Here is a 23,196-nt window from a genome sequence, read left to right on the forward strand (position 1 = left end):
GGTGCACTGTTCATTTACCCTTTGTAAACGTTATGGGGTAGAAATTATATCATCATCATCATCATCATCATCATCATCATCATCTGTTTTAGAGATGAGACTAATGAGGCTTACAAGGGTAATGCAGCTTGCTCCAAACCTTACAGTTAATAAAGTCCCAGAATCAGGATTCAAACCCAGGCCAGTGTGGAGCAGCTCGATCAGGCACTGTTGATTAGTGCCTGCATGCTACAGCCATTCCCTCTGTTTTCTGCTTGGCTTGTCTTTGGACAGCTGGTCTCTGGGGACCCGTGCCACTCTACTGTGCTACAACCATGCAGTCTTACCACTGAAAACCCATTAATCTAAAGACCGATTCTTCTAAAACCATATTCACCGTATATCTAAAAAGAGCATTTTGTTTTTGTTTTGCGTTGGTGTTTGTTTATTTGTCTTGACTCTCCCCTGAGAGCAAAACATCTAAATCTGTTCTTGTTACATGTTAGGTGTTAGGGATACCTCCACGTCTTTTTGATCCCGGCGTCTTGTAGAGCCAGCCTTCTCCTTCCCCAGGCCACTAGGTATTTCTGCTTTATGACCAGACATTGTCTCGTTGTTTTATAAACACGGCTGCTGCTCAGAAGTTCTCCACACCTTTGTTTCCTGGAAGAGGAAATGACATTTCCTGGAGCGGACTACATGTGGGCGGTGAGGTTCTACTCATTGTGTGAAACACACTCAGACTTTTGGTTGTGTACTTCAGTGTCTGCCCTAAAGTTTCCTGGAATGATGCTCAGGACAGACTGTGGTGTGGTTTCACCTTAGCCGGAAGAGGTATGATCCCTGCTTTGGATCCAGAGCGAAGAAATAAACGACATCAAGAATCCTATCGCTGGAGAGATCACAGTCCATCTTCCTTCATCTTGGAATCTGCAAAAGGGAGCCTGAGACACCACCTCGCTTTTATTTTGGACCCAGCTGGCGATTATCTTCTACTTCCCGAAGAGGCCACTTCCTGCACCTTCCATCACGGATTTAGGATAGAAACTAAAGAGACGATGTCCTCATTATGAGCCTCGATTCAGAGAAAGAAGGTATTTGGGGGAGTAGTAGGACATGACAAACACAGGCAATTTGAACAGAGGACTATTTAACAAAGCCACTTCTGTCTCTGCAGAAAGTCACCACTCAGAGGGACACCAGTTTGGGTAATTTCATGAGGGGTTTGGCTGCCCAGCTGTCACTTTGCCAAAGGCCTGGCCGAGATTGGTTTTAAAGTGGTCTTCCTGAATCTCCAGAAGAATCAGCGTGGTGTTAGACGACCATGATCTTCCCTACCCAGAGGCCTGAGAAACATGTTGAGTCTTGCATAAATTTATTCAGAAAATGTCAAAATTATTCTAGAAGCTGTAGGTGAAAGTGACAGAGGCAAGATGAAAAACAGGTATTTTAAATTCACAGCTTGGACAAGGGAAAGGAAGATTTCTTGTTTCCCCTAGTCAATCTAACTTTATGCATTCAGACGGGGGAAAAGGATAATTAGAAGCTAGAAATTGTTACTGCATGAAGGGAGCTGTAAACACGGAAGCCGAAATTGGCTCTCCCCCAGGGGAGCAAATAAACCTTGATTCCTACTCATAATAAGATTGACACCAACTCTTCCAAATCAGGAAGGGGAAGGGTCAATACAGATTTTATCCTGAGCTTAAAAGGCAGCAGTGTTCATAATGTATTTTTTTTAAAGGTCCTATGTTGTTATGTATGCCTGGTGATGTGAAGCTAGTTTTTAGATCTCAGACAAGGTATGGGAGTAGGTATTATGTCTTCATTTAGGAAAGAGATGATGAGTGACCCAATTTTAGGTGGCTAGTATTTTTTGTGCATTTATGACACGTGCCATGGCATGGTGTTGAATACTTTAATTATTTCATTTGACTGTGACAATGAATCCCCCAAGATGGGGAATATCCCCTTCACTTGACAGATGTGACATCTGAGGCTTAGCGATCAAACAAATGACTTGCCAGGCTGTCACAATGAGTGGTGGGGTGTGGCTTGACCCCCGGTCTGTTGACCCCAGATTCAGGACCTTTGCCATTATATACACGGAAACAAGACAAGAGCTGAAATTACAGCCTGCCTCTTGGAACAGTAAAGTCAGTTGTGTGTGTTTACGGATATCCCAACTAACAAGGTATTCTAAGAAGAGTTAACAGATGTATACATGGCCGATTTATAAGTCATAATGTATCAAAATGCCCACTTAACAATTCAGCCATAGAAACTAAAGCAAAATTTAATCTTTAATGATTAGAACATTTAGAGGTCATTTTTCAACTATTATTATATTATCGAAGAATGAATTTGAGCATGATAGTGTCTCCCCTCCATCACCCCCAACGCCATTTTTTTAAGGTAGTGGAGTTTTAAAAACACAATGTTGCTGTCTTGTTTTACTTGTGGCTTCTGAAATCTTATAGCGCTGATTTTTTTTTTTAAGTTATCAAGGACAACAGAGAGAATCTAATTGTAACATAAGTATCTGAATCGGATAGCGAATGGTAACATTTTCAGTGTTGTTTTAGCATAGATATACCTTAACACAATAAAGTTTCATTGTGTTTGTAAGTCAAACCACTTTATTCTCTCAATCCCTTTTGTGAAAAAGCAAATACCACGCCCATCCCTCACTACTCCCTTCTTCAACCTGTATCCCTCAGACACACACCATTTATGGGTTTATTTTGACATTAACATGCACACACGCACGCACACACGCAGAATTTATGTTAGACTTCGTAGGTTCCTTCCAGCTTTAAAATTCTGAAGATAAATGCCAACTAAAAGAAAGTTCTAGTTGTCAGTGATGGGGAATGTAATATAATTTGCTTCTAGTACTCATTGCTATTTAAATATATTCACTGGTATAAAAAAATTCAAATACTCTCAAGGAAGTCATACACGGATAGCACAGGAAACACAGAAAATCATTACTTTCTTCTTTGTGTACACTTTCCTGCCTACACCACAGTCTCAACCATTCACTCTGAAGTACAAATTTTGTGGACCAAAAATACAGGTAACTTGCTTTTTCTCAGTAGTCAGAACGGAGGCCTACTGAGGCTAAACTGATCATATTTGACCGTTGTGTGAGTCAGTTAGATGTACTCTGTTGCACGCGGTCACCCTTTGTCCCCCAACTCAAGCATCTCACCCCTGAAATGTTCGTTGTTAGCCCCAAATGGCAACCCTTGAGACGGGTTATTTCTTTAAACTTATCTTGGCTCATAAAGTTGTAAGTAGATCCAAGTTGGCATTTTCTTTTCTCCTCCTCCTCCTCTTCCTCCTCCTTCTTCTCCTTCTTTTCTGCTTGTTAGTCTGCAGAGTCAGCACAGAAAAGAAGTAAAGCACTACATTTGGGGGTTAGCATCTCTTTTGAGAATAGACCCTTTTTTCTAAGTTTATTTATTCATTTTGAGAGAGAGAGACAGAGAGACAGAGACGGAGAGAGTGAATGGGGCCGGGGGAGAGAGAGAATCGCAAGTAAGCTCCATGGATGGCATCAGCACACAGCCAGACACGGGGCTCAAACCCACCAACTGTGAGATCATGACCTGAGCCCAAACCAGGAGAGTTGGAGGCTTGACCGACTGAGCCACAGAGGCGCCCTTTGGAGAACAGACGCTTAATCTCAATTTCATACATTAAACACACACACATACATACACAAATTACCCAGTACTTAAATACATGTGTTCTGATGATTTAAAAAAAACCCTCTGTAATATTTAAATAATTCTTTTTAAGTAATCCTATCAATAGCTTTTATTTGTACATTTATGCAACATTTACAATAATGGAAAGCTAATGTTTTCACACCTCCTGTTTGAACTTGATGGAGATACACTCAAGGACCAAAGCTATACGTCATTGCATAATATAATCATGGTGTTGTGCAACCCATCCTGATGTATCATTCATTGTATTGTTAGCTATACTTCAATAATAAAATGGTTTTAAAAAAATCAAAGATGTGTGTTATCTCGGATTAGAGGACGTGCTTATTTTTCTAAATCGACCATAAATATCACACATTATTTCAAAAATTCTGTCCTATGTTTGTTGTAGTCTAAGGGGAGATATTCACGTGACATCCTGCAGATTTCATAGGGAGAATCGAGTAGATAAAACGTCTAAAGTGCTTCGATCCCTGGAAAACCTTAAGAAGAGAATGCTGTACTTTGAATAGTGGTATTTTACATATATCAGCTTGTTAAACCACTGCGACAATCCCATAGTATGGGTGTTGTTATTCACACTTTACAGATGAGAACATTGACGTTCAGAGAGGGTAAGTTACTTACACAGTATCGCACAGCAAAGGAGAGGCAGAGCTATGATCAGAATCCAGGCGAGGCTCATTGGAACCTCACTAAAACTGTATCTCCAGAATTCTGGCCAGCATCCACAAAGGCTAAAAATGGGCAAGCAGATTTTGAAAAGTAATGGTTAGTATTTTCCTATGAGAAAAGCCCCACATTTACTTGTATGCACACATACACATCTAGAAATTAGGGAAAAGTAAAAAGAGAAAAAAGGTTATTCATAATTCCCCCATCCAAGGCAATGAACATTTTGGTGTATTTTCTCACTATCTTTTAACTACGTGTAATTTGGGGGGAACTTCCTGCCTGATTATAAAGTGCTGAATATTCATCACAGAAAATTTGAAAAGCATAAACATGTATATAAAAGAAACTTTAATTCGCTTCTAATCCCTAAATATTTTGTCAAGGAATTACAAATATGTTTTCTAGGCAGATGATTGAAATTCTCTGGTTGCTCTAAATAGGACTAGCTACTTTGCCTTTTACTAAATGACAAAAATTATGCCCCTCTCCCCCCACAGTGAATAACGCTACTGTTTAAATCTGCCCTCATAATTCTTCAGAATGGCTTTTTTCTTCTTCTTTTCCTTCAATGTAACTTGTTTTAAGAAGTATCCTGTTCAGGGGCGCCTGGGTGGCGCAGTCGGTTAAGCGTCCGACTTCAGCCAGGTCACGATCTCGCGGTCCGTGAGTTCGAGCCCCGCGTCAGGCTCTGGGCCGATGGCTCGGAGCCTGGAGCCTGTTTCCGATTCTGTGTCTCCCTCTCTCTCTGACCCTCCCCCGTTCATGCTCTGTCTCTCTCTGTCCCAAAAATAAAATAAAAAAACGTTGAAAAAAAAAAAAAAAAAAAAAAAAAAAAAGAAGTATCCTGTTCAGGGTGAAAAAACCCCACCAACTCCCTGTTTACTAATTGGATCATGCAGTTTTAACTAGAGGGAAAAGCTTTTGGTCAGGGAAAAGCATCTGATCCTGCTTGCCAGCTTAAGTAAATACGTTTGGGTGTTACGTAAATCTGGGAGGGCTGCGGAAATGTGGATTAGTTTTAATCACGCTAAGAAAGTTTGTCTCCAGGCAAAAGACAAGAAAGCCGTTGCTTGAGAACCTCTCGCGTCTTGTGACTTGACCAGCCAAGGGAACTTAAAAAGACTTAAAACCTTAAGAACTTAAAAAGGCTTCTGGATGAAACACAGCAAGGTGCAGCAAATTCTAGCCATTACAGCTTGTTATGCGGCTTCCCCTCTCCCTAGGAACGCAGTTAGAAACTTCGCTAAAGAAACCAAACAAGAAATCAGGTTCTTGAGGTTATGATGACCTTTGGCGTGTTTCGTGGCCTGTCGAAGAATTTAAAAGAACTAACAAACTCTTGTAGGTGGATTTGTTTTTCCAAATCTCTCTCTGTTTCCTTGTTGCAGATTCACGCTCTGTCTTTTCCTTACTATTTCATTTGGGCGGAACAGAGACCTCTCCCGTGGTTCTACACTTAAATTCTTCCTTTTATTCCTTAGCTAAAAAAGAAAATTCCAAGAATTCCACGATCTGTTTTGTGACTCCCTGGATATAGTGAGTCCCTGACGTACCATGGGGAGGATGTGGAGAAAGTGGACTGCTCAAGCAGATTAGCGCCACTTGGGGAAACTCTTTGCAAGCTACTAAAGCTGATTTATGCATATCCAGTGACCCAGGCTTTCCGTGCAATCTGCAGAAATGTGCACACGATATGCACTAAAAGGTGTATACAACATATTCATTGCAGTACCGTTCATAAGCACCCCACACTGGAAACAGCTCAAGCACCCGTCAACTGTCGAATGCACAATTAAACTGTGTTATGTCACCCAATGGACACGACGCAGCAATGACAATGAACACATCACTGCCACAGCATGAACATGTCTCATAATTGTGACGTTGAGTGGAAGAAGCGGTTCTGAAATATATATATTCTATGGGATTTCCTATACATAGAGTTCAAAAATGGGTAAAATCCATTTATACTAAGAGAAGTCAGGATAGCAGTTATTATTTCTGGGCAGGTGGGTGGTGTCGTGTCTGGGAAGGGAGATCAGGAGGGCTTCTGCTGTGGGGGGGGGGGGGATTTTAATCACTTGATGTAGGAAGTGGTTACATAAATATGTCCACTGTGTAAAAACTCATCTAGCTGCACATCTGTGGCTTCTGTACCTTTCTTTGTATATCAACCCCAATAAAAAGGTTATGGAAGAGACTAGAAATCACAAGTGTTGGCGAGGATGTGGAGAAAAGGAAAGGACCCTTGTGCTCTGGGTGGTGGGAACCACTTTGGAAAAACAGTTTGGGACTTCCTCAAAACGTTACATAAAGAGCTACCATATGATTCAGCCATTTAATCTCTGGGTATTTATCCAAAGAAAATGAAAACAGCATTTCGCAAAGGTATCTGTGCCCCCATGTCCATTGCAGGATTATTTACGATAGCCAACGTATGGAAGCAACCTAAGTATCCACCAGTGGATGGATGGATAAAGAAAATCTCTCTCTCTCTCTCTCTCTCTCTCTCTCTCTCACACACACACACACACACATGCACACACACACAAACTGGAATACTATCTAGCCATTAAAAAGAAGAATGAAATCTTGCCATTTGCAACAACATGGATAGACCTCAAGGGCGTTACACTTAGTGCAATAAGTCAGACAGAAAGACAAATTAGTATATGATCTCTCTTATATATGGAATCTAAAACCAACAAATGAACAGCTAAGCTATAGAAACAGAGAACAGACTCATGGTTACCAGAGGTGGGAGAAGGGGGTGGGAGAAATGGGTGAACTGTCTGCTGGTTCGGTTTGGTTTAAATCAGTTGCATTTTTTAAAAAAGGTTATTGGAAAACGGAATGCAATATTATCATATTCATAAAGCCCTTTCTGTATAGCCAGAAACAAGGTTGGCGTCTCAGATAATGGAGAGTTGATTAATTCAGTGAGTGCAGATGTATTCATTCTCTCCCCTTCTCTGTCTCTTTGTGATTCTCTGTCTCACTCTATTTCTCTTTCTCTGTTTCTCTCTGCTTCTTCCTATTTTTTGCTGTTTCTCTCTTTCTTTCTCTGTCTCTATCTTCCTCTCTCTTTGTGCTTTTTAGCAAGCCAGCAAATTAAGTTTAATGGCAGGGTGACCTCAAACAAATCATTAATACTTCCTGAGTCCTTTTTTTCTTGCTTAATGAGTAAAGGAGTTAGACAAGATGTGTTTTCAGTCCTTCTGACCGCCCCACCCACCCCCCACCTTGCTAGAATTCTAGGTTCCTGCTCCTCCCCACCTCTTGTTTCTTGCTTTCAATTTTTTTTTTAAAGGCAAACAAAATATTTTTCAACTTCGGCAAAAGGCAGTTTGTGCCCGTTTCTAAGTGTGATCCAATAAGGAGCGTAAAGTACAAACGCGAGTAATTACGACCCCCCCCCCACCATGGAGGTAGCATGTCTGTGAGATTCAAGCATCTTCCATGAAATATAAACAAAGGCAATAGAGACTCGTCTGGAAAATTACTTGAATTAATTAGAGATAAGGTTTACAAAGATATAAAAACCAAGGATTGATAAAGAATAGTAAAAAGGAGGGCTGGCTGATGAGAATTTGTCTGCTTGTCCTTTGAATTGTTCGACTGCACTTAATTGTACTTCTTTACGGCAGGAGCTGAAAATATTTATTTCAAAAGAAGAGTGGCTACACTGCAGATAAACCTCTGTTAGCTTGATATAAATACCCGTTTGGGAACCCTCACTCTTGTTTATTATGGCTTTTTCAAACATTTCTTTGCTCACGAGGAAGCGATCGGATCTGTGGCTAGCCTCCTGAGCGATTGGTAAAATCCTGGTTGCTCGAGAGGCAACCCCCCGGCCCCGCTACAGAGAGTACATATTTTGTCATCAGGTGTGGATTAACCAGACAACACTGAGTTTCTAAAACTACCAAATCCAGGGTCAGGCACCGGGATAGGAATCGTTCAAGGAGGAGGTTCAAGCTGGAGAGGCCAGCTGGCCAGAGAGAAGAGAGGGGCATCGCAGGAGGAAAGGGACTGGACGGGGGAAGGTCCTTGCCGTCCAGGGTGAAAGGGACCACAGGCTCCCACGGACCGGCTCCCTTCTCCTCCCCATCACGTAACCCTGCGAGCAAGATGTTCTCCGGTACAGGGGTGGGCGTCTGTTCATGACGTGGTCCTGGGGGTGTTTCTGGTGTTGCTGAGGAACTCAGAGAGACAGAGGGAATTTTCAAGCCATGCTTTTAGGAAAATATAAACGTCAACTGATTTGGTTTCTGACTCTCAGCCTTCGACAAGTGGCATCACCTATTTTGTTACCTTCGACCACAACTACGTCTTGATTATAAGAGGCTCCCTGTGACATTTGACGTTCTTGCTTGCGTGGCGGATGCTCAACACATTGAAAACACTTCTTTGCTCCCGTTTACCTACCTCACAGGTAAGAATTAGTTTGAGTAAGACCCGTGGAAGTTGGCGAAGCACTCCAGATATCGCCCGCCTTTCTAATGTTTTCCGCTGCGTTAAGAATACAGGCAGCTGGTCTGGTGGAAAGTGTATGGACTTAAGAGCAGGAGAAGTCCAGATTCATGACTGGGCTTCACCACCGACCAGCCATCTGGATATTGGGGGGGGGGGGTCCCATCTCCCTGGGCCTCAGTTTCCTCAGCTGTAAAATGAAGCAATGGACTACATAACGTTCCTCGCAATTCAAAACAATCCATAAGGTGGGGCACCTGGGTGGCATAGTCGGGTAAGCATCCGACTCTTGGTTTCAGCTCAGGTCATAATCTCCCAGATCGTGAGTTCAAGCCCCCACCTTGGGCTCTGGCTGATGGTGCGGGGCTTGCTTGGGATTCTGTCTCTCCTTCTCTCTGCCTCTCCCCTGCTGTGTTCTCTGTCTCTCTGTCTCTCTCTCTCTCAAAGTTTAAAAAAAAAAAAAAAACTTAAAAATCCATAAGGTATCAGATAACCTTACTTTTTTTTTTTTACTCCAGATAATTACATCGATATCGATCAGATAATCGATTTGTATGCATTGAGAAGGACTCAAAGTTACATGTCAACTGACTCGAGTTTTTGCAGCAGAGGAAGTCATAAGTAAGACATTTCCATTTCCAGTGACAGCTACCTGGTATTTTAAATTCTTCCATTTCATTATTCACCCTAATGTTTTCACTAAAACACATGTGGTTTTCAAACACAGGAAAGAAAACATGGTAACCTGTGGTTATAATTTCCACTAGAAATTAGAAAAAAAGTATAGCTCAGAAAGAGTGTTTGTGGGGAGTTCCTTTAAACATGAAAGCCTCTGCTAGAAGCGTTTTTTTTTTTTTCTTTTTTTTCTTGAGAAGAACGCTGTTAATTGTTGCACGTTTCAAAAGTTGTTGAAAATAGGGCTCAACTGCCTCAGTGCCATAGCTCCAGTGGACCCGTGGCCACACGGCCGTGAGGGCTTCAGGACCTCGGGTTTGCAACCCTCCAGTGTATTTGTAAGCGGCTACTTGTTTCTTCTTTCAATGGAAGTTCTGGAACATTTGGAGAGAATGTCTTCCCGGGAAACCTTACCCACTTCCCAAACAGCTCTATGTGTCCTCAGCAGACCCCACCTTGAAGCAAATCGGTCCCCTGGCACTCGCTTTTCTGCTTGCATTTGACCTTCATGGTTATTCTCACGACTGGCTCTGTCCTCCGCTGTGATCAGTTGACTTTATAGCACAATCAGTTAATTTTTCAAGAAGTATTTAAGGAGCACCAGCTAAGTTTATGACGGATTTCACAGGGAATCAGAAGGAAATGCGAAAGACCAAACCAGACCAAAATCCGTTGCATTTTCTGAAACGTAACCATCGAAGACTGTTAGAGGTGCAGAGTAAGTTTTATGGAGATTCTGTTTTCACAAGACCATTATTTTAACTTTGGGAGTCCTCCCTTCAGGTGGCCGGGCTACCTTGCCGTGAGGGCGAGACCCCTTGACTGAATCGTTGGTTCGAGAAGCCGTCTGCTCAAGCTGCCAGAGAAGAACGCATAAGCGGAGGAATAAATACGCGATAATTAAATGTTTTTCTCACTATCACGATGGCGAGTCGCCTTCCTGAGTAGGTAAAGCTCCTTAGTGTGTCAGGAAGAGCAGACACAGGTGATCTTCACATGTGGGTTCAGTTGCAGAGGGCAACGGTGCCGTAGGGGTAACAAGAAAGCCAGAGTGACTGTTGTACGTCTGTCAAGCTCTTATCTGCCACAGAGCGAGATGCCATCGGCAGGTGTGTGTTGGTACACAAGCACAGATGTGTGTGGTAAACACGTCTTCGTGTCAATGCAGGATGACGACGGCCAGGTCCTCCTCGACGGTGTTCCCCTTGCTCCATTGCAGTCTGTCCTCAGCGCAGTGGCCGGAGTGGTTCTGCCCACACCCCAGGCACCCCCCCCCAAGCCCCAGGCACGGGTGCCACTCCCCTGCCCCAGCCCTGCAGGGGCTCCCTTTTCACCCACGCTGCAGCCCAGCCCCGCCCGATGCACCCACCACACTCAGCTCCCCACACTGGCCCCGTCACGCTCCTCAACCTGCCGGGGAAGCCTCACCCCCTCTGGGTCTCAGCGTGGACATCCGTGTCTCGGTGGGTATTTCCACAATCACGCTGCAGCCCCTAAGACCTCCTATCCATCCATCCACACTCTTCCCTCTATGCCCCCCTTTCCACTTTGGCCCACGGGCTCCATGTAAGCAAGAGTATTTGTTTTGTTTCCTTTTCTATCATATCCCCAACAATCTGGCACATTAGAGTCACCCAAACAGTATTTGTTATATGCATGGATTACTCAAAGGCAGCTAATCACAATACATTTATACATAAACGAAATGCACTCACTTGTATATTTATGTGAACGAGTTGGATGGCTGTAGATTTACTTCATTCTTTCACAAGTTAACACATTTACAAGCAAAAACAGGGGCGCCTGGGTGGCTCAGTCGGTTGAGCATCCGGCTTCGGCTCGGGTCATGATCTCCCAGTCTGTGAGTTCGAGCCCCGCGTCGGGCTCTGTGCTGACAGCTCAGAGCCTGGAGCCTGCTTCGGATTCTGGGTCTCCCTCTCTGCTCCTCCCCTGCTCATTCTCTGTCTCTCTCTCTCCTTCAAAAATAAATAAAAACACTAAAAGAATTTTTTTTAAAAAAAGCAAAAACCAAGAGCAAATGCTTTACTTGATTTTTACAATATTTATTTTCTTCTCCCCCCCCCCATTTTATTGAGGTATAGTTGACAATTCAAAAACTTACGTGTATTTAAAATGTGCAACAGGACAATTTGATGTGCATACAATACAAGGCTGTTAACTATAGTCACAGTATTGTACATTAGGTCTTGAAGAAGTGTGGAATTAGCTTTCACACCGTAAGAAATATTTGCTATATTATTTGTGAAAACAAAGAGAAGGGGCGCCTGGGGGGCTCAGTCGGTTAAGCGTCCGACTTCGGCTTAGGTCATGATCTCACAGTCGGTGAGTTCAAGCCCCACGTCGGGCTCTGTGCTGATGGCTCAGAGCCTGGAGCCTGCTTCAGATTCTGTGTCTCCCTCTCTCTCTACCCCTCCCTGCCTTGTGCTCTCTCTCTATCCTTCTCTCAAAAAGAAACATTAAAATTTTTTTAAAAAGAAAAAACCATAATTTTTTTTTTTCTTTCAGCACAGAGCCCAATGCGGGGCTCAAACTCAGGGACCGTGAGATCATGACCTGAGCGGAAGGCAGAAGCTTAACTGACTGAGCCACCCAGAGGCCCCTAAAAAAACTTTTTTTGTCAACAAAGAGCAAAGTCTTTACTTTAAATGGGATTTCTTCCTTCGGAAAATTGGGGTCAAATTACCTCCATAAAAATGAGTAATAAGTCAATGAATATATTTCTCCATTGACAATTACCCAATAATGCTGGGTCAAGAAATTACTATTTTCGAATAGTTTGCTGCATTTGTTTGCTGTGGCTGCTGTCACAAGTTAGTATGCACTTAGCAGTTTGAAGCAAAACTAATGGGTGATCTCGTAGTTTGCAGAGTGGACTCTCCAGGGAGGGACTCAGCTGGTTTCTCTGAAATTGGGGTGTTGGGAGGCTCTGGAAGATTCTACTCCTGGGCTCCTTCGGGCTAGTGGAAGAATCTGGTCCCTCGCAGACGTAGCACTGAAGCCTTATCTTCTTATGGCTGTTAACAGGGGCTACCCTGAAGTTTCTCTCTAGTCCTCCCACGAGGCCCCACATCAAAGATCAGCAATGTCCATGCCTTCTCTGTCCTGGAATCTCCTTGACTATTCCCCTTCTGCATCATCTCTAGCTCCAGCCAGAGAAGATTCTCTGCCTTTAATGGCTCATTAGGTCAGGTTGGGTTCACCCGGATAATTTAGGATTATACCTCTTAAGACCTGCCATGTTAGTTATACCTGGGAGTCAGGGAATGGATGTCTTTGGGGGGCACCGTTCTGTCTTATGCAGGGGTGCATTCTTTAACTTTTGTTGATGTTTATCCATTTTTGACAGAGAGAGACAGAGCATGAGCAGGGGAGGGGCAGAGGGAGAGGGAGACACAGAATAGGAAGCAGGCTCCAGGCTCCGAGCTGTCAGCACAGAGCCCGGCGCGGGGCTCGAACTCATGAGCCATGAGATCATGACCTGAGCCGGAGTCAGACGCTTAACTGCCTGAGCCACCCAGGCGCCCCTACAGGTGTGCATTCTTGAAGATAGTTTTAGAAAAATATTACCTCCTAGAATGAAAGGTTTTGTTCCCAGAAGTGTAACTGCCAATGAAGGATCCTAAAACAAGGTTGCTGTTGAGAAGAGAGGGCTACTTCTCGACTTTCATCAAGTTACCGTTCTGGATGGAAAGACAGACAGGCACACTTCTTAGACTTAGAGGACCCCTTAGACTTTTTGTGTTCATGGTTTTGATAGAAACAAAATCTGTCAGGAAAGATCAGCTCCGGAGATACCAATTCATATTAAAGAAGCATATAGGAGACTGATTCATAAACCAGAAAGTCAACTGATAACTTTTTTTTGGTGCCTTCATTCACGAATATCTATTCAAGCCTTTTTGGTGTCAGATACTATTTCAAGTATTGCTTCCATTCTAGGAGAAGAAGGGAACACGGTCGAGTAAACAATTAAAGGAAAAAGATCACTTCAAAGAATCAGAAATGTTTCAAAGGCCGTGCTACCGGTGAGGTGATAGAGATAAGGTGCCAGAGTGGGGGACAAGGTGTGGTATTGAAGCAAGATCTGAGTGAGGGAATGCGTCAGCAGTTTGGATGCCTAGAGGGGAAGCACGGAACAATAGTTTTCCAAGGCAGAGGGAACAGCAAACTCTTACCTAAGGTACAGAGCCCCTGACTTCCACTATTAAAATGGCAGAGGAAAAACAGTGCTGCTCTCTTCTATCAGAAATTGCCTCAAAGCAACAAGGCCAATAGCAACAACACGAAATCTCAGCTACATCAAACCATAGCACACAGAGAAGCATTGTCAAAGGCTTGTCGGCAGACAGGAAGCCTGTAAGTGTGGACTTCAGCTGGGAGAAGCCACGTTTAAATTGATCATACATAGGATGTGATGGTATAGACGATTCCCACCAGCCTGGAGCACGGCTTTGGTGCTGTCACCGGCAAAGCCTCCCACCTAGAGTTAGTCCAGGAACAATGCCTTCCATGTTATACCGATTGGGAGAAGCCTGACACAGAAGAGAAGCAGGTGTATGGCTCCATTTACATGAACAGCTAGAGCAGGCAAAACTTATCTAGGTGATGGGTCGGTGGTTTCCTGGGGCAGGGGCTGGGGCTGGAAATTGACAGCCTAGACACGAGAGACCTTTCTGGAGAGATGGAAATGCTCTGTATCTCCATTAGGTGTATTCGATAGACATTTGGCAAAAGTCATTGACTTGTATAATTAAAATGTACGAATTTTGCGGTAGGTAGATTGTTCCTTAATACATGTGTTATAAATAATAAAATTAATAAAATACACCTTATACCCGTTCTTGAATAGAAAAAAGGGTGGGAGACATTATTCCAGCAAATTGCACGAGACTGGTGCCATGTTTTTAGTTTTTTGAACTAAACTAAGCAGTAAGAACACTTAGCATGAAATCGATCCTCATAACAAATTTCGAAGCACATAATACACATTGTTAATTGTGGGCAAAGTGTTGTACAGCAGATTTCTAGATCTTCTTCATCTTGCATAATTGAAGCTTTAACCTGTTGAACAGGAGCCCCCCCATCCCTGGCAACCATCATTCTATTCTCTGTTTCTATGAGTTGGACTATTTTGGATTCCTTGTGTAAGTGGAATCCTCATGTACTATTTGCCATTCTCTGACTGGTTTATTTCACTTACCATTATGTCCCCCAGGTTCATATACATTGTCACATATGCCTGGCTTTCCTGTTTTTCAAGACTGACTCATATTCTGCTGTATGTATACACCACATTTTCTTTATCAGTTCGTCTGTCCAATTTGAGAAGGACAAACAGAAAAGTATAATCCAATCTTCCTCATATAGACAGATGCAAATTATGAGCAAAATAAATCCAGTAATATTTAAAAACTAATCTATCATGCCTGATTGCAAGATTAGTTGAACATTAGAAAATCAGTACGTCACCACAATAACTGATTAAAAGAGAGACTTTACCCTCGTTTTAAGAAACGAGGTTTGCAGAAAACCAAATGGTATAATTTGACATCCAGCCATGATAAAACTCTTAGCTTGGTTATGGAAAAGTACCTTCTTCGATAAAGAGCACCTAAAAAAAAAAACCAAAAAACCTGGAGTCAATTTAATGTTCAAACATTGAAAACTTCACCATGTGATATCAAGACCAAGGCAAAAGTGTTTGCTTTCACCATATTTCAACATTAAACTGGAAATTCTAGGCAGCAGAGTGAGATAAGAAAAGAAGTAAACATATGAGAATTGGATAGGAAAAAAAAAAGTAATCGTTATCTGTAGATGAGGTCATTGTGCACTTAGAAAACTGAAAAGAATCTATAAATAGGTTATGAGGTTGCGTGTTTATGCACAAAGTTAATGTATAAAATTTGTGGATATTAATAGAGCAATAAATAAATTATAGCTAAAAAGTTATCATGAAAATAATAGAGTAGATGGGGAAGAGACTGACAACCATTTTTCTAGTTTTTTGAGGTATAACTGACAGATAAAATTATAATATATTTAGAGAGTACAACACGATGATTTGCTATACATATACACTTGTGAAATGTGTATGACTTCTACAGTCAAGTTAATTAACATATCCATCACCTCACAAAATTCCATTCTTGTTCTGTTTTGTTTTGTTTTTTGGTGAGAATGCTTAAAATCTAGCCTGTGCGCAAATTTACAGCATACAATATGGTGTCATTAACTATAGTCACCGTGCTGTGCCTTAGATCCCAGAAGTTACTCATCTTATGCTGGAAGATTATGTCCTTTGACCAACCTCTTCCCCTTTCCCCCCATCCTCTGACCCCCGGTGGCCAGTTTTCTACTCTCTGTTTCTATAACTTTGAGGTTTTGTTATGTTTTTTGCCCTTTCTAGATTCCCATATAAGTTTGTCTTTCTCTGTGACTGGTTTATCTCACTTAGCACAAATGTCCCCCAGGCTCATGCATATTATTGCATGTGGCAGGCTTTCCTTCTTTTCTAAAGCTGAATAATATTCCATATTGTATATATAACATATTCTCTTTATCCGTTCACCATTGACAAGATCTTGGCTCTTGTGAACAACGCCATTTTAAAGGCAATTATTTCAGGGTTTTCCCCAATCCTGCTCGAAGACTGGTATTTTCAGAGCGTGAGATGGAAACATTGATCAGTACAAGTAATGCTAACTACAACTCACCATTTAGGGTGACAGGATGGCTTGCTGACGTCAGCTATTCAGTACTGACAGACGTCCTTTGGCCTTTGCCCGAACACCAGATAGCAGAGCGAGAGCAACTGTGCTCAGCAGCTGTTTCTTTTTTCATCTTGGATTCCTTGCTTTTGAAAAATCAGATTTGCAGTTAATAAAAAGTAAGGAGACTGTTTCCAAACCTTTTGATTAGAAGAGGGGTGAACATCTCTATCAAAGGGACAAGTAACTCCTTTACTACTTTCTTACATCCATTCCTCTGTTCTGTCTCTTTAGCCTTTTTTCCACTCAGGAAGTACCTACTGGGCACATATTGTGGGACTGAGGCATAGTCCCAATCTTGGGGACTCATATTCTAGTGGGAGGGGCTGGAGAAATGGATTAGCTTGCTAGGGCTGTGTAATAAATGGGGGGTTAAATAACCGAACAGATGGGGGGTTAAATAACAAAGTTATTTGTTCACAGTTCTGGAGGCTGGAGGCATGAGAGCAAGGCATTGGCTTGTAGACTAGCTGCTTTTTCTGTGTCTTTCTATGGGTTTCCCTCTGTGCATGTCTACGTCGTAACCTTCTCTTCGTGTAAGGACATCAGCCATATTGCTTTGGAGCCCACCCTTATGACCTCATTTAACATTAATCACCTCCATAAAGACCCTATTTCCGAATACGATCACATTCTGAGGTACTGAGAGTTAGGACTTCAACATATGAATTTTGGAGGGTGGGATACAATTAAGCCCATAGCAAAAGGTAAATGACTTAACTGTCCTGTAACATGCCTCTGGGAGCTAGGGTGTCTAGAAAGCCTTCCGAGGGTAGGTAATGTGAACGAGATCTGGAAGAATGAGTCTGCTTTCTCCAAGGGAAGAAGTAAGCACAGGACATTGTAGAAAGAGGGAATAGCATGGGCAAAGATCAGAAGCTGTGAGTTCATAGCGGGTTTGGAAAACATGGAGCTGGGTGGTAGGAAGTAGAGGACGTTCACACTGAGGTGGTTACAGCAGCAGCCATAATAGTTGGCATTATATTTGGAGAAGAAAATTGCAAACTCAGTGGGACAGCCTTAGTAATTTGATTGCATCAACCCCCACAGCCCATCCTATATAAAGGCGTTCTCTGCAGAGCCATTTACTTTGCTTATTTGGTTGTTAAATTACCGCCTGTTCCTGCTGATGGGTTTGCAGAGAAATTCACAGATGTTGCTGATATTTTCAACCTAGCCATGTTGGTTTTGAACAGTGACTGGTTTTGTCTTTTGTGAAAAAAAATACCTGCTTGCACAGCATCCTTGGAAAGAGACACTATAAGGTCAATATATTTTTGTTAGATGCCTCAAGCTACTGATTGAAATCGCATTTTGCTATATACCTTTGCCCTCCTTTCTAACAGATGGAGACATGTCAACTCTGGGTAAATATGGTAGTTTTTTTTTTTCCCCCTTGTCAGACAAAAGCAGCTCTTGAAACTAAGACTATTTGATGTGCTTTTTTGTTGTTATTTTTCTACAGGTTAAAAAAACAGATTAAGAGTGACCTGATCATGTCACTTTTCAGTGTTTTTCCAACTTGAACAAAGCTTTTCATTCCATAGAGACACCACCACAATACTATCAGAGACAACAGGCTTATTAATGAATATTAGGGAGTTGGCTAATTTCTGGGATTTTTATCCATTGTGTTATCTTAGCCTAAGGAAATTTAAGTATTAAAATGCGTTTTCAATGATTAGTTGTAGAAAATCTACAGGCTGAGTTTCTGATGCAATGAAAATCCTAACGATCATTTACCAAAAGCTTAAATAACAGAATCTTGACGAATTAAACTCAAAGCAGAAGGGGAAGAACAATATAAAAGAGTTATTGCACATTTCAAGATTGTTTGAGAGAATTTTTGAATGAGAAGATAGGAAGTGGACATCCCAAGTGACTTGAGTAGAATCATGCGAAACAAATAAAAAACTCTTTCAGTTTGTTATTTTCTTCTTAAGTCAGGGGAAAGCAGTGGAGAACCCACATCCGTGGACATGGATTTGGCCATTCCTAGATGACATGAGTTAGAATTTCCTACAGAAATGTAAAAATTTCATGGAGACATTTAAGTTCTAACCAAAGTTAAGTTCTAACCCAATGTAAAAATTTCATGGAGACATTGAAGTTCTAAGCAGCTGCTACAACTGTAGCTAGGAAATTAGCTGATGCTCAAGGGTGTGGTCATAGATTTTTTAATATTTTTTTGATAATCTGGAAAATAAAACTAAACATATTTTAAGCTTCATTTAATTGGTCACTTATTAGAGGGATTTTTGTAAATACAATTCCTACAATAGACTATGAAGTCGGTATCGTTTCTCCCATTTTACATAAAAGGAAATTGACAGCTGGAAACTATACACAATTTGCTAAAATGGTAGAATGTGGGTTTGGATGCAGATTTGACTCCAACTCTGTGTTCTGATGCCCTTCCCATGGTACACGGTAAGCATACAAAGAATTGTTGAGTGAATATTTTTATAGTATTAAGTATATAAAATAAAAAGGAAAAAATAAAATAGCTCAGTCCATCCTCCCATTGCAGATTTTAAAGGCTTTTTCCTGCTCCGTCCTTACCTGCTGAATTATTTTAACTCTTTAATATATTAGGTGGCTAAGCCTTCAATGCTTCATAAGCATCTTAGAAGATCTTCTGAGTCTTGGGATCTAGAGGTGATTTCTGTAAAGAACAGTGACTTTTTTTTTTTTTTCCCCAGAAAAATCAGTGGTGGAGGACATGACTGATTCAGTTGGTAAAACATGTGACTCTTGATTTCGGGATTGTGAGGTCGAGACCCACGTTGGGTGTGGTTTATTTAAAACTAAAATCTTTAAAATAAAGAACAACGGAGGACTGATGGAGGGATGTGGGTAGGGGTGGGCTAGATGGGTGGTGGCATTAAGGAGGGCACTTGTAATGATGAGCACTGGGTGTTATATGTAGGTGATGAACCACTGAATTCTACTCCTGAAACAAATATCACATTATACGTTAACTAACTGGAATTTAAATAAAAATTGGAAAAGAAAAAAAGAAAAAAGAAAGAAAAAAATCCACGGAGGCTGCAGCCTTTTGCTTTTCCTGCATTCCAGAATTATTTAAAGTTCCCATATTCACGTTCTACTCTACCCAAGGTATGGGGGCAGCAGCTGTGTGGTTTAAGAGCAGACTGTGTTCTTCTTTGTGTCTCCTATATGCCCTGAGTTATTTTCTTACTGCCTCTGATCTGAAAAATTCAAGCACCATCATCATCATCATCATCATGATTTAGACAGAGAAGGAGAGAGAACACAAGGAGGGGAGGGGCAGAGAGAGAATCCCAAGCTGGCCTCACGCTGCCAACACAGAGTCGACTGTGGGGATCAGATCTACAAATCATGAGACCATGATCTGAACCGAGATCAAGAGTTGGACATTTAAGCGACTGAGTCATCCAGGCGCCCCTCAAGCATTACTGACAGCAGTTAGAGTTAACAAATAAGTTTGAGTAAGACCTTACTGCTTGTGGATTTCTAATTCCAATCTTTATATTCCTCGTGTCTAGTCCCACCCTATCTCCCCAAGTTTATCTCCTTTTTTTTTTTAATTTTTTTAACGTTTATTTATTTTTGAGACAGAGAGAGACAGAGCATGAACAGGGGAGGAGCAGAGAGAGAGGGAGACACAGAATCTGAAACAGGCTCCAGGCTCTGAGCTGTCAGCACAGAGCCCGACGCGGGGCTCGAACTCATAGACCGCGAGATCGTGACCTGAGCTGAAGTCGGACGCTTAACCGACTGAGCCACCCAGGCGCCCCAAGTTTATCTCCTTCTATTTCCATAAATGGCCTCTCCAACACCAGCCGACTAGTTATTTTTTGGCCACGCCATGTACATTCCCATGCCACACTTGGCCCAAGACAGTCCTCAGCCTGGAATCTTCTGTCTACTTCCCTGCCTGTGCAATCCTGCTTTGTACCTCCAGTCAAGTTCCACCTCTTCCCTGGAGGGTCACTCTGAAGATAATGAGCCTTTCTTCACATCATTTATTTAGCTTTTAGAATATGCTGTTTTGTGGTATTATTTTAACTTTTGCCCTTGGGTCTTCTCTTTATCGGTTTAGTCCTGTAAGCAGGTGTTATTGTTGTTCCTGCTTAATCTTCCCCAACATTTAGATCGTATTTTGAAAAAGTACACACCCAGAAAAAACATGCAGATAAGGTTATTGATATTGTGGGTGATGCTGGGAATGAACAATTTGTCTCAGTTTTTTAAAGATAATGAACCAAAGATTGAACTTGAAGTTAAAACAATCTGTTGGTTCTAAAACCTAATGAAAACAACCTCCAGCTGACCAACCATCTGGGTAGAGTCAGTCGCTCTGTTATTAGAATTTAAGTCATTATAAAGGATGGATGAGACTCCCCACGGCAACTATGTAGCTTAGAGTTGTAACTCCTCATGGACCCTTCGCTCATGGCTAACCCCAATAATTTAGTGTGGCATTTTTCTTAGCTTGGATTTCCCGATAAAAGCAGAACTAGAGATAAGATTTTTTTCTATTTTTAATTCAAGTTAGTTAACATACAGTGTCTCTTGGCTTCAGGAGAAATAAGAATTTTTATGGCAATAATTTACTTTGAGAAGATGTTTCAGAGGATAGGAATGGAGGGTTGAGGGGGTGAAAGAGGGAATCCATGAAAGCGTTGTTGAGCTATGGGCTCTGGGCAACTGAGGCTCAACCCCAAGGGTCATCTGAGGAACAGTGTAGGTTGTTCTTCAGAGTTGCCTGTGCAAGACAGAAATGGAGTACTTAACCACTGACTCCCAGCCCAAGGTCAAGGGTTGTCCCAGCAGTTTGCCCACTGGAAGAAGGGCTAGTCCAGTTCCCGCAGACACCCCTCACGACAGAAGCAAAGATGCCCCTGGACAGAAGACCAAAGATGCACAATGCAGGTGAAGTGAGGCGCGGACAGACCCCACTTGTGCACAGGTAGTTGCAGGGAAAAAGGCCACAGCAAAAGACGTGAGGTGAGATAAGGCAAAAATGACGTCTGACTTGTGTTCTTTCCTATTCAACTCATATATGACCTCAGAATCCTCTCAGCGCAGCGTTCCAGAAAGCTTATATCAGTCCACTGGAGTCGGCACGTGAATAAACGTGAACAGAACAGATGATCGAAAACAGTGTGGAAACAAGGTCTTGTGTGTGCCCGTGTGCAGGTTACTAAATATGGCTGATTAACCCGGTACTGAAACACGTGTGGATTTCCTACGTGGGTTCTCATGGGAGTCAGCACTTATTCTGGGATGATAGGGAAATTTTGGCCTCCTTAGAGGACCAGGCAAGGAAGCCAGGCCAAAGAAGACAGACGCTACTGGCAGCAGAAACCATAGACGTTTCCAACACTGCTCGGGAGTCCTCGGCTACGTATCCGGGGCGGGAGTGGGGGGCACTGAATGGTAACATCTGAATGCTTCTGAACAGTCTATGAGAATCGGTAAAGCCAGTTTACCGAGTCAGTTACAATCTGTTTCAACCCCTCCTGGGCTCAGGAAATCTTTTCCCCCAATTACCATACACCACAAGCGTCTGTGACTAATTTCTGGATTATTAAGATGGATTGTCCAAGTTGATAAATATTATCTGTGAAAGATGCTAAGAGAAGAGAGAGGCATATGAATACGAAAATTGATTAGTCAGAATTCCCATCTGGTCTCCAAGAAACCGTTAAGGTGCGCAATTGTACTTTGAATCATCGTTGACGAGGTGTTTCGCAAAGAACCCCTCCCTGGAACCGTGTCTTAGGTAATAAACGTAAGAAGATGTGCCAGCAGATTACCAATTAATCAATAGTGCAACACTGACAAAAGAAGCCTTTAATTGGAGACAGGGCTACCTAGGCAGCCACATATGCTAATCCTGTAACTCTAGGAAAAGGTCTGATGCCAATCACCCAGTGTTTAAGACCCAGAGGAACTCTGTGGTTTGTGGCTAGACTTGAATAACGGAGAGAAAAATTGGATGCCATTTCCTCACTGAATTCCTCATTGGATTTGTAGAAATATCCAAGTATTTCTAGGAAGCATATTGGCTTCTAGACTGAGTAACTGGGGGAGAAAGGGGTATTATCTAAGATTTGAGTCTGGGGGCTTAGAGGTAGCTTCTCTGTAAAGGAATACAAATCTCCGATATACATCCGAATAAATGACACAGACTAGTCATTCTTGGTGTGAGCGGGCCGAAGGAGCAAAGGTTTCTGTTTGCAGAGAGCACGGGAGATGTTAAAACAGCTCAGGGACCCCTGTTACAAGCAACGACGAAGTAAGAACACTTCTCTTGCCTTATTGTAAAATTCTGAGGTAATTTGGGGAGTTCAGTGTAAAACAACAGCACAACATGTAAAACTGCTTATGAATTATGTTTTCACTCATATATGGATCCTGAGAAACTTAACAGGAGACCAGGGGGGAGGGGAAGGGGGAAAAAGTTACAGAGAGGGAGGAAGGCAAACCATAAGAGACTCTTAAATACTGAGGGTTGATGGGGGGTAAGGGGTGATGGGCATGGAGGAGGGCACCTGTGGAGATGAGCCCTGGGTGTTGTCTGGAAGCCAATTTGACAATAAATGATACATAAACAAACAATAAATAATAAAAAAAAATGAAACTGCTTATGGAAAAATCGAAAAAGGTATAGAGGGGAAAGAAAAGTCTTCGTCACTAGAGAATCTGTGCCAACGTGGGCCACTGGGGGCTCACGGGGACCATTGGTCTTACATAAATCACAAGGCTCCATATGTTCGATTTGTCAGAAGCACGCCTGTTCGCCAACGTCTTCACATGTGTGCTTCCCGATTTAAATGTCGTCTTATTTGATTTGATATTAAATAATTATTCTT

This window comes from Panthera leo, chromosome B4 (genome assembly GCF_018350215.1).
Source record: "Panthera leo isolate Ple1 chromosome B4, P.leo_Ple1_pat1.1, whole genome shotgun sequence".
Classification (NCBI taxonomy): Eukaryota; Metazoa; Chordata; class Mammalia; order Carnivora; family Felidae; genus Panthera; species Panthera leo.